Source organism: Rhincodon typus, chromosome 1 (genome assembly GCF_021869965.1).
Source record: "Rhincodon typus isolate 14 chromosome 1, sRhiTyp1.1, whole genome shotgun sequence".
Taxonomy (NCBI): Eukaryota; Metazoa; Chordata; class Chondrichthyes; order Orectolobiformes; family Rhincodontidae; genus Rhincodon; species Rhincodon typus.
The window spans coordinates 11,702,065-11,712,389 of NC_063332.1; positions in this window are offsets into that span (position 1 = coordinate 11,702,065).

Here is a 10,325-nt window from a genome sequence, read left to right on the forward strand (position 1 = left end):
ATGTATGTTTCCGACATCGAGATGAGATTTTCCTAAGCAGCCACTGATTTTACATTCTCAGCCATCCTGTGCCTTATATCTTTTTATTTCCAACAAGAGTACCTGTTGTACTTAAAAGTTCGATACAGCCATAAATAATTTGATGTAATAATCTGTTGTCATGTCAAAACAAAATAGCAAAGAAAATGTTTTTTTTTAATCTAACAGGCAGGAAATTGAAGATGATCCATTGAAACAAATTCAACATATCGAGGATTTGCAAACAGAGTTCACGGATTATAGTGCAACCAGAAACTACGCAGGTGATATTGACTCATGTCACAAAAGTACCAACATTGTGAATGCCACAGAGTTTTCTATAGATACTGTAAGAGGTGCCCTAAGCCTTGCTGAATTCATTGCTTCTCCTTTCACATTCACTGCTTCCTTAGCACTCATGAGGGTAGGAGCAGTGATGGATGTGGCTGGTGGTCTCAGTAACATTACAGCCACTGCGAGTGATTCTGCTATACAAACGAGAAATCAGGAAAAGGTAACTAAAATCCTAAAGATCTACAAAGAATAGAATGAAATCATGTCAAAGAAATTATAACAAGTTCACTGTGTTATGGTGCCATGGAATGAAAGCAGTGAGAATGACATCCCAACAAGTATATTTGTTTCCGGAAGGACCACTCTCTCCGTGACTCCCTTGTCCACTCCACACTCCCCTCCAGCCCCACCACACCCGGCACTTTTCCCTGCAACCGCAGGAAGTGCTACACCTGCCCCTACACCTCACCCCCATCCCAGGCCCCAAGAAGACTTTCCACATCAAGCAGATGTTCACCTGCACATCTGCTAATGTGGTATACTGCTGTTCCTGTTGAGGCCTCCTCTACATCGGGGAAACCAAGCAGAGGCTTGGGGACTGCTTTGCGAAACACCTACGCTCGGTTCGCACTAAGCAACTGCACCTCCCAGTCGCGAACCATTTCAACTCCCCCTCCCATTCCTCAGATGACATGTCCATCCTGGGCCTCCTGGAGTGCCGCAACGATCCCACCCAAAGGTTGCAGGAACAGCATCTCATATTCCGCTTGGGAACCCTGCAGCCCAATGGTATCAATGTGGATTTCACAAGCTTCAAAATCTCCCCTCCCCCTACCGCATCCCAAAACCAGCCCAGCTTGTCCCGCCTCCCTAACCTGTCCTTCCTCCCACCTATCCCCTCCTCCCACCTGAAGCCCCACCTCCATCTCCTACCCACTAACCTCATCCCACCCCCTTGACCTGTCCGTCCTCCCTGGACTGACCTATCTCCTCCCTACCTCCCCACCTACACTCATCTTTACTGGCTCCATCCCTGCCTCTTTGACCTGTCTGTCTCCTCTCCACCTATCTTCTCCTCTATCCATCTTCTATCCGCCTCCCACTCTCTCCCTATTTATTTCAGAACCCTCTTCCCCTCCCCCATTTCTGAAGAAGTGTCTAGGCCCGAAACATCAGCTTTCCTGCTCCTCTGATGCTGCTTGGCCTGCTGTGTTCATCCAGCTCTACACCTTGTTATCTAAGTATATTTGTTAGCACTGTTGGAAGCAGCATAAAAAGCTTGAACACTATTAATCTTTTGTTCTTGTTCCTACAGTTTTTTCCCGAATTACCTCCTCCATCTCATACGTCAAAAATTCCACTCATTTTCTGTCCCAAAAATAGAGGAAGTTCATCCAGTTTTTTTCACTATGATCTCTGTCTACCTTGTATGTACTGTAAGGTCTAAGTCTTAACATTTTTTTTTGGCACTTCAGTTTCCAAGAACCTTTGTACAATTGTTCTTCTTGCCCTCAGCAGCATCACTGGCTTCAGTGGGTTTACCAGTGGGAATTTCCTATTTGATTACACTCAGGTATGAGGGGAGCAATATAATGTCACACCTGAAGGGTGTCATGGGAACATCAGTGCATAAGTTCTGGGGCAGACCTTCTATAATTTTGTTGAGTAGCAGGACAGGATCAAGGGGCTGAATGGTCTACACTTGCGCCTGTTTCTTATATTCTAATGTTCTCAGTATTGTTATGAAGCAGACCAAACCCCCTCAAATGTATCAAGGAGATAGTCTAGACCATAACTTATATCGTACTTAAAGGCAAATGTAAGGCTCTCTGTTCCGGATATAATTTGGTTGGTTACACAGCTCGGCTTTAAGCAAAATACACTTTATTTTTACCCTATAGTTAAAACACAAACGAAAGAAAGAAGAATTGGAGTAAAAACTCTATTGGAAAACTTAACAAAATAATAGATTATCTAACGACTAAATAATAACTTTTCCAATATAGTGATGTGCCATACGCATTCCATTAGCAAAGGCAAAGTCAGTAAAACAGATTGTCTCACATACAATTCTAGCAGCAGGAAAAGAACTCCAGCTTTTAGCTGTAGCAGAGAAATGAATAACAGCTTCCACAGTCAGCTTCAAGACCCCAACAACTACTGAAAACTAAACTAAAACCCTAGTACTTTGGGAGTCTGAAACCACCCATTCATGCTGCTTCTATTGTTCCAACTTTAAAAAAAAATCCAAGGCCTCACAAGCTGTTTACTTTATTGGCTTGGAACAAACTACTCCTCACCACTGTCTCAACATCTCTTCATAAAAATTGCCAGGACAAAATACACCTCTTAAAGCCATTGTATTGACTCAGTATGGTGACCGTGAAAACTATCATTTGTTGTAAAAATCCCTGCCTGGTTCACTAATGTCCTTTAAGGAAGGAAACCTGACATCCCTATCTGGGCTGAGATACAGGTGACTCCAGACCCACAGTGATTGGGTTGACTCTTAAAAAAGCTCTAGCAAGCTCTTCAAATCAAGGGGTAATTAGGGAGAACTAATAAATGCTGGCTTTGCCAACAACACCCACATCTTACGGAAGAAGAAATTAAAAATATTCAGATTCCAACTATGATCATTGTGCAGATATGTTGAAGGGCAATGAATTTGATACCTTCCATGGCACATCTCACTTCTGCCAAAGAGTTTCCTGGAGTCCATTAAAAGACCTTCCACACCGTAGCTTCTTACTGAGATGTGAGAAGCTGCAATCTTGTAATTCCCCACTGTCAGTCATTGTGCATTGTTTAATTGGAACCTAAATAACTATCGCAGCTTAGGCAGTTTAAAAGCAAGGAATTTGTGAGTGATTTTGTTTCACAATATCAATCATTTTTCACATCAATTTGCAACAGCAGGGAAGCAATATCTCTGCAATTCACAATGTTGTTCTAAACTGCATCCTGCTGCAACACTTGACCTGTGCTGAAATCAGCCTGATGTTATTTGCTTTGGATGTTACAACATCTCCTGCAAAGACATCCAGAATTGAGGAACCATGGCTTGGCTAAACCTGTGAAAATTCACAGCAGCCAGTCTAAATTTCAGTGGAGAGAATAAGTATGTGTATTTCACAAGGGTTTTCTTTAAAGAAATGGATTTTCGCATCCTTCCGCTCAGATTGTACACTAGAAATACAGAACAAAACTGTGAAATGGCCCAGCCGAGGAACTAAAGCCATCTCAACATGACAGTACAGATGGCGGAAAGCTGGTCCTGCTTTTAAAAGAAAAAGAAATGAAAGGATATAGATTTAATGTGATATGTAAACAAACTTTGCCACAAAGTGAATACTTAGGGTCTGGAGTACATCGTCTGGGAATGTGGTGAATGCAGGTATAATTGAGATGTTTAAGACAACATTGGATGATGGAGTTGGGACAGCCCGGTGGCTCAGTGTTTAGCACTGCTGCCTCATAGTGCCAGGGACCTGGGTTCAATTACAGTCTCAGGTGACTGTCTGGAGTTTGCACATTTTCCCTGTGTCTCTGTGGGTTTCCTCCAGGTGCTCTGGTTTCCTCCCACAGTCCAAATATGTGCAGGTTGGGTGGACTGGCCATGGGAAATGCAGGGTTAGTGGGATAGGGTCTGGGTGGGATGCTCTTTGGAGAGTCAGTGTGGACTCAATGGGCTGAATGGCCTGCTTCCACACTGTGGGGATTCTATATTTGGATTGAAATGCTGTGTAAAGATGTGGGGAACAGCAGAAGACTAGGCTCAAACAATAACACCAGTACACCCATGATGGGTCAAATGGCATTCCAGTTTCTGTGATCTGAAATAACAGGATTTGAACTTACATCCTCAGAACATTAAGAAAGGATCAAGGATTACATGTGCAGTGAAATTGCCACTATGCCACCAGCTCTTCTATGTATTTTGAAGACTTGGCAGGCGCTGGCTAACCCAAGTCTATATGTGGGTAACTAAAATCCCCCTTTATAGCCTCTTGATGTTGTTTGCGCCTCTCTGTAATTACCTTGCAAGTTTGTTCCTCTTTATCTTCCGCACATGTGAGTGATTTATAGATTACACTGATAAGTGTAATTATACCCTTTGCGTTTCTTAGTTCTAGCCAAATTGATTCTGTCCTCGGACCCTCGAGAAAGTCCTCTTTCTATACCACTGCAATGTTCTACTTAACCCAAATCACCACTCTTCCTGAGATAGTAGGAACTGCAGATGCTGGAGAATCTGAGATAACAAGGTGTAGAGCTGGATGAACACAGCAGGTCAAGCAGCATCAGAGAAGCAGGAAGGCTGACATTTCGGGCCTAGGTCCCATTTCTAAAGAAGGGTCTAGGCCCGAAACGTCAGCCTTCCTGCTCCTCTGATGCTGCTTTGGCGTGCTGTGTTCATCCAGCTCTACATCTTGTTATCTCACCACTCTTCCTCCTGTATTATCACCACAACATCATTAACCCATGTGGTTATCTGTGCTTGTGACTCCTCAGTCTTATTAACTATATTGCATACATTCATGTCAATGCAACTCTAATTTAGACTTCTATTCTGGTGCCATCTGTATCTCCCAGTATTTTGCCCACAATGATTTTTCTTTATCTGTCTAGGCCAGCATTTATTGCCCATCCCCAATTGCCCAGAGGGCAGTTAAGAGACAACCACATTGTAGTGGGTCTGGAGTGACACGTAGGCCAGACCAAGTAAGGATGAGAAATTTGCTTCCCTAAAGGACATTAGTGAGCCAGCTGGGTTTTGCCCTGACAATCGGCATTGGTTTCAGGCCACCAATAGACTCATAATCCCAGATTTTTATTGAGTTCAAATTCCACCATGTGCTACAGTGGGATTCAAACCAAGGTCCCCAGAACATTAGCTGAGTCTCTGGATTAATTATCTAGCAAAAATACTGCTAGGATATCATCTCTAATCTTCTCTTCTGTGTCCTATGCCCCTGCAGGGTGGGTTTAAACCCAACAGCATGAACAAAAACCTTGTAAGAACTCAATTAATGTTTTTGTTCAAGTACAACCCACCCGGTTTGTACAGTGTCATCTGCATTGGAGCCTCTCTCAGTGTCCCAGGAAGCTAAGGCCCTCTCTCTTGCACAATCCATGCATTCATGCATCTTATCTTCCCTACTTTGTGTGCACTTGCACTTGGCACTGGGGGTATTCTTCCCTCTTCCAACCTGTGTCAATGGCTCCAACATGGACCTCAACATCTGGTTGCTCATCCTCCCTTATTCAACCTTTCTGTGATAGCCCTAGTACAGAGGAGGCAACACTCTATCCTGGTATATCCTGTTGCAAATGTAATGTGGTTAAGGGGAGGAAAAGCTGCTTGTCCCCTGAAAAACTGGCCACCAGTACAGTGAGGTCAGATGGTAGATTGGAAATATTTCAAAGTCCAGCTTTGAAGGATCTGCTCCAGGAGACGTTAACCAATGTGGGACTTATTAATGATGAGAGAACAGCTTTTGAAAACCATGTCAGATCAGCTGAGGTAGAATTATAGAATCATAGAATCATATAGTACAGAAGAGGCCTTTCAGCCCATCAAGCTACACTATATGCACACGAGTCCCAGCTTCCAGTACAAGGCCTATAGCCTAGGAGTGAGGCCCAAAGAAGTGACAAAAAAATCATTGCGTTCATTTACAGGCCTCTGTAAGATTGCCAAGGATAGTGTTATCACACTTTGCAAATTAATTTGATGATTCTTCCTTACACTGCGTCACTGTAAACTGCAAATCCACAGTGCCAGGCAGTTTGAGGTTGCGCACTGTCTTGCTTTGGGCCCTCATGGACATCTCATGAGTGGGCATATGGGGTTTGGGAGTGGGGGTGCGGGTACACTTTCGGGCAGAAACTCACAGGAGAGAGGATGCTTCTGTTCCTTTAAAGCCTCAAGAACAACAAAGCAGCAACATTATCGTACAAGTTGCACAATTACTGAGTTAGGGTGTTAGTAGAAGAGGATTTCAATGTGAGTTCTTGTAACTGATTAAAACCATTATAATGCATTATGCTACCCAGAAAGAATGGACAAAACCCGTTGTTTCTGACTATGCCAATGTATGAAATGCTGCCAGCTGAAATGTAGGAAGGGAACCCCTGCCTCGGGGAGAGTTGGAATGAGGGTGGCACCATGCTATAAGTGGCATCATGGAACTACAACCTTTCAGTGCAATGGGAGGCCATTGCCACTATGGCAACTGTTAGATGAACCCAAGATCCATCCCATTTCACTTGAGAGGCTGGGAGGGGTTACCTGACAGCAGTTGACCTGCAAGTTTTCCTGCAAGCCACTCACCATCCTGACTTGGAAATATATCAGCATTCCTTTGCTGTTGCTGGATCAAAGTCCTAGAATTCCCTCTGTAATGGTATTGTAAGTCAAGGCCAAAAGTCAGATGACACCAGGTTATAATCCAACAGGTTTATTTGAAATCACAGGCTTTTGGAGTGCTGCCTTTTTGTTAGGTGATGAAGGGACAGTGCTCTGAAAACTCGTGATTTCAAATAAACCTGTTGGACTATAACCTGGTGGCATCTGACTTTTGAATTTGTCCACCCCAGTCCAACACCAGCACCTCAACATCATTGTGGGCAAACCCACAGCAGGTGGAGTGCAACAGCTCGAGAAGGCAGCTCACCAACACGTTCTCCAGGAAAACTCCAGACGGGCAATAAATGCAGGCCCGGCCAGTGATATCCACATCCCACAAATGAATAAATTTTTGAAAACAGCCCCTGGTCTCTGTGTGCTAGACAGCAAGTGGGCTTTGCGGTTTGAGTCACACTGAGCCGATATGCGCTGTGAAGGCACACAAATGAAGACTTCAACTGGAAACATGGAGACAAAAGTAATAAAGTCTCTCTGATTGCTATAAAAGGTCCATGCCAGCAAAGTCACTGTTGAAAGTAACTGAACAAATTCCTTTCAGTGAACTGCTGAAGGAATAATCTCCAATGATCCCAGAATCACCCAGATTAACATCCACAATATTTCAAAATCTATTTGTCATGGGCAAGTCTAAGAGTGATTCATATATTGTTTCGCTTCTACTCTTACTTTTCGGACTCAGCTGTCATTTCTAGTCTGTGCGTATGTCTGTCATGTTTTCTTTTCTCATGTTTTAGTAGCTAAAAAGCTCAACTCCTTCTTTAACTCAAGGTACTTTCATTTGTAAAAAAGAACAAGAACGAGAGGGCTTTGATTTAAAGTGTCAGGCAACTGGAGCAAGGATAATGCGAGAAAAAGCTCTGACACACACCAACTTACCAAGGTGTATAAAATCATGAGGCGCATAGATAGGATGAATGCCCACGACTTTTTCCTAAGGATGGGGAATTGAAGACTACAGGGCATAGGTTTAAGATGAGAGGAGAAAGATTTAAGAAGGACCTGAGAAATAACTCCTTCACTCAGAGAATGGTGCGTACATGGAATGGTCTGCCAGGGAAAGTGGTTGAGGCAGGTACAACAGCAACATTTAAACAATCATTTAGATAGGGACATGGATGGGAAGAGTTTAGAGGGATGTGGGCCAAATGTGGGCAATTGGAACTAGCTAAGTGGGCAACATGGTCAGCATGGACCAGTTTGGGCCGAAGGGCCTGTTTCCATGCTGTATTACTCTATGACTCTAAGTAGTTAGGTTATGGGAATGCACTGCTCTGAAATATAGTGGAGGCAGGTTCAATTGAGGTATTTAAGTGGACATTATATGGCTTTTTTGTGTAGTAATGGGGTGTAGGGTGTGGAAAAATGACAGGAGATTCGTACCAGGAAATAGAGAAAGACTAGACAATATGTACCTTTTGAAGGTCTAAATATACCATATCCATTGGTCCTTCCTTATTGCTTGAACTAATGACACACTCAAAAATGCTTCAGGTTTGTTAATTGTGGTTTCCTCTTCATAAATCCTCAATGACTCTGCCCAAACAAGCTATTAACTTCTGAATATCCAGTAATCAGACCCGTTAGAATAGACTCTCATATTCTTTTGGATATAGAATTCAGGTCTATAATTCCTTGCTTTTTCTCTCCCTCATTTCTTAAACAGTGAGGTTACATTTGCAGATTCCTAATCTCCAGACATCATTACAGAATCAATGTAATTTTGAATTTTTAAATGCACTGATTATCTCTGTAGCCATCTCTTTCAAACTTTTGGGTGAAGCTAATTAGATCTCAGGAAGTTGTCAACCATCAGTCCCATTAATTTCTCCAATTCTGCTAATTTTCTAACACCAAAATTTCTTTCAGTTCAACACTCTCACTGAACCCTTGGATTTTAATCATTCCAGGGGAATTTGTTGAGTCTTCATTTGTGAAGATGGAAACAAAAAATCTCATTTAGATTCTCTGTCAACAGCACTAGCAAATTCTGCCTGAGACAATATTAGCCACAGCCCTTTTAGGTTTACTTGCACAGGTCGCACTGCCCTAATGTCAGCACTAATGCCTCAGAAGTCTTCCACCCTCCACCTGTACCATTTTTCATGCTCATTCAACCAGACAGCACGTGGCACTGGGAACAATCCTGAGGCTGCTGCCTGAGCAGTCCTTCTTTATAGTCTCTTGCCTAAATCCGTAAATTCTAATTTCAGGATCTCATCCCTCTTCCTACCTATTTCATTGCTTCTAATGTGGACCACAACCCCTAGCTCTTCACCTTCCTCTAGAGAATATCCTGCCACCACTCTGTGACATCCTTGGCCCTGATAGCAGGGAAGCAACATACTACCCTAGAGTCACATCTATGGGTACAGAAATACCTGTTTGTTACTTCAAACCTGGAAGCACCTATCATTATTCTCTTTCCACTCTTCGCTCCCTACACATGGACAGCTGAGCCACTTGCAGGACCACAGATTTGCCAGTACGTTAAATAAAACAGACTTCAAGGGACTCCTGCACTATGTGCCTGATCATTCTAAACAGCCCAGCGATCATCCATTCCCTTGCTGCCCGCCAGGTCTTAATCTGGTGCGACAACTTTGGGCTTTTAACATAGTCCTCGGCTTTGTGGATGCCTGATAGTGACTTTGACAGCCATTCGAGTTCCAGACCCTGACTGAAGCCCCTTCCCGTGCATGTGAACCTCTTTGGCATATAAAGTGAACACTACTCTCTACAGACAGAGGATGAGTATTCCACACAGCCAGGCTGTCCTGCCATACCTTACATCTTCTTCCAGACTATTTATTGTAAACTAGAGTTGAGAAATCAGAAAGTGCAATTATTCACCAACCAGCGCTAAGTTCTGCTTTGAGGTGTGCACACATCTTTAGCTGGGCTGGGAAATAGGTACTTCAACATTTCCCAATGGAAGTCTAGAACGCTGCTAGCCTAGTTATATTTATAGCAAAATCCAGCCCTCTTGTTCTTATTATTTTACCTTCACTGTTTGAATGATTTAATGCTGTTTCTCACAATCCTCTATCTGCAAATCCAGCAAATTCACTGACAATAGTTCATTACAGACATTCACTCCAGTACGAATGAGCTTCTCTTTCTTGAATTTATTTCAAATTATGTTTATCTGAATTTAATAGAGATATTAGAACAAGAGCACAAGTACAAACAATCATTTCTTCACTGATATGGTGTACTTACCTGTTCTAAATGAATGATCGCAGATTCACAATGATCTGTAGTTGATCAAGAGCTAGCAGCAGTTTCCATGACTTCACACAGAACCAGGGAACATTGCATAAACTTATATGTTGATGCATATGGGGAGCAAGAGCCTAGTGATATTATTGCTGCACTGTTAATGAGAGATCCAGGTTCTAATCTGGGGAATCCTGCCAAGGCAGCTGTTGGAATTTAACTTCATTAGAATAAAATTTAGAATTAAGTATCCAATAATGACCATGAAATCATTGTTGATTGTCAGAAAAATTCATCTGGCTCACTGATATCCTTCAGGATGCAAATGGAGAAGAAGCATGCAAAAGAACAGGGTGAAGGAAAA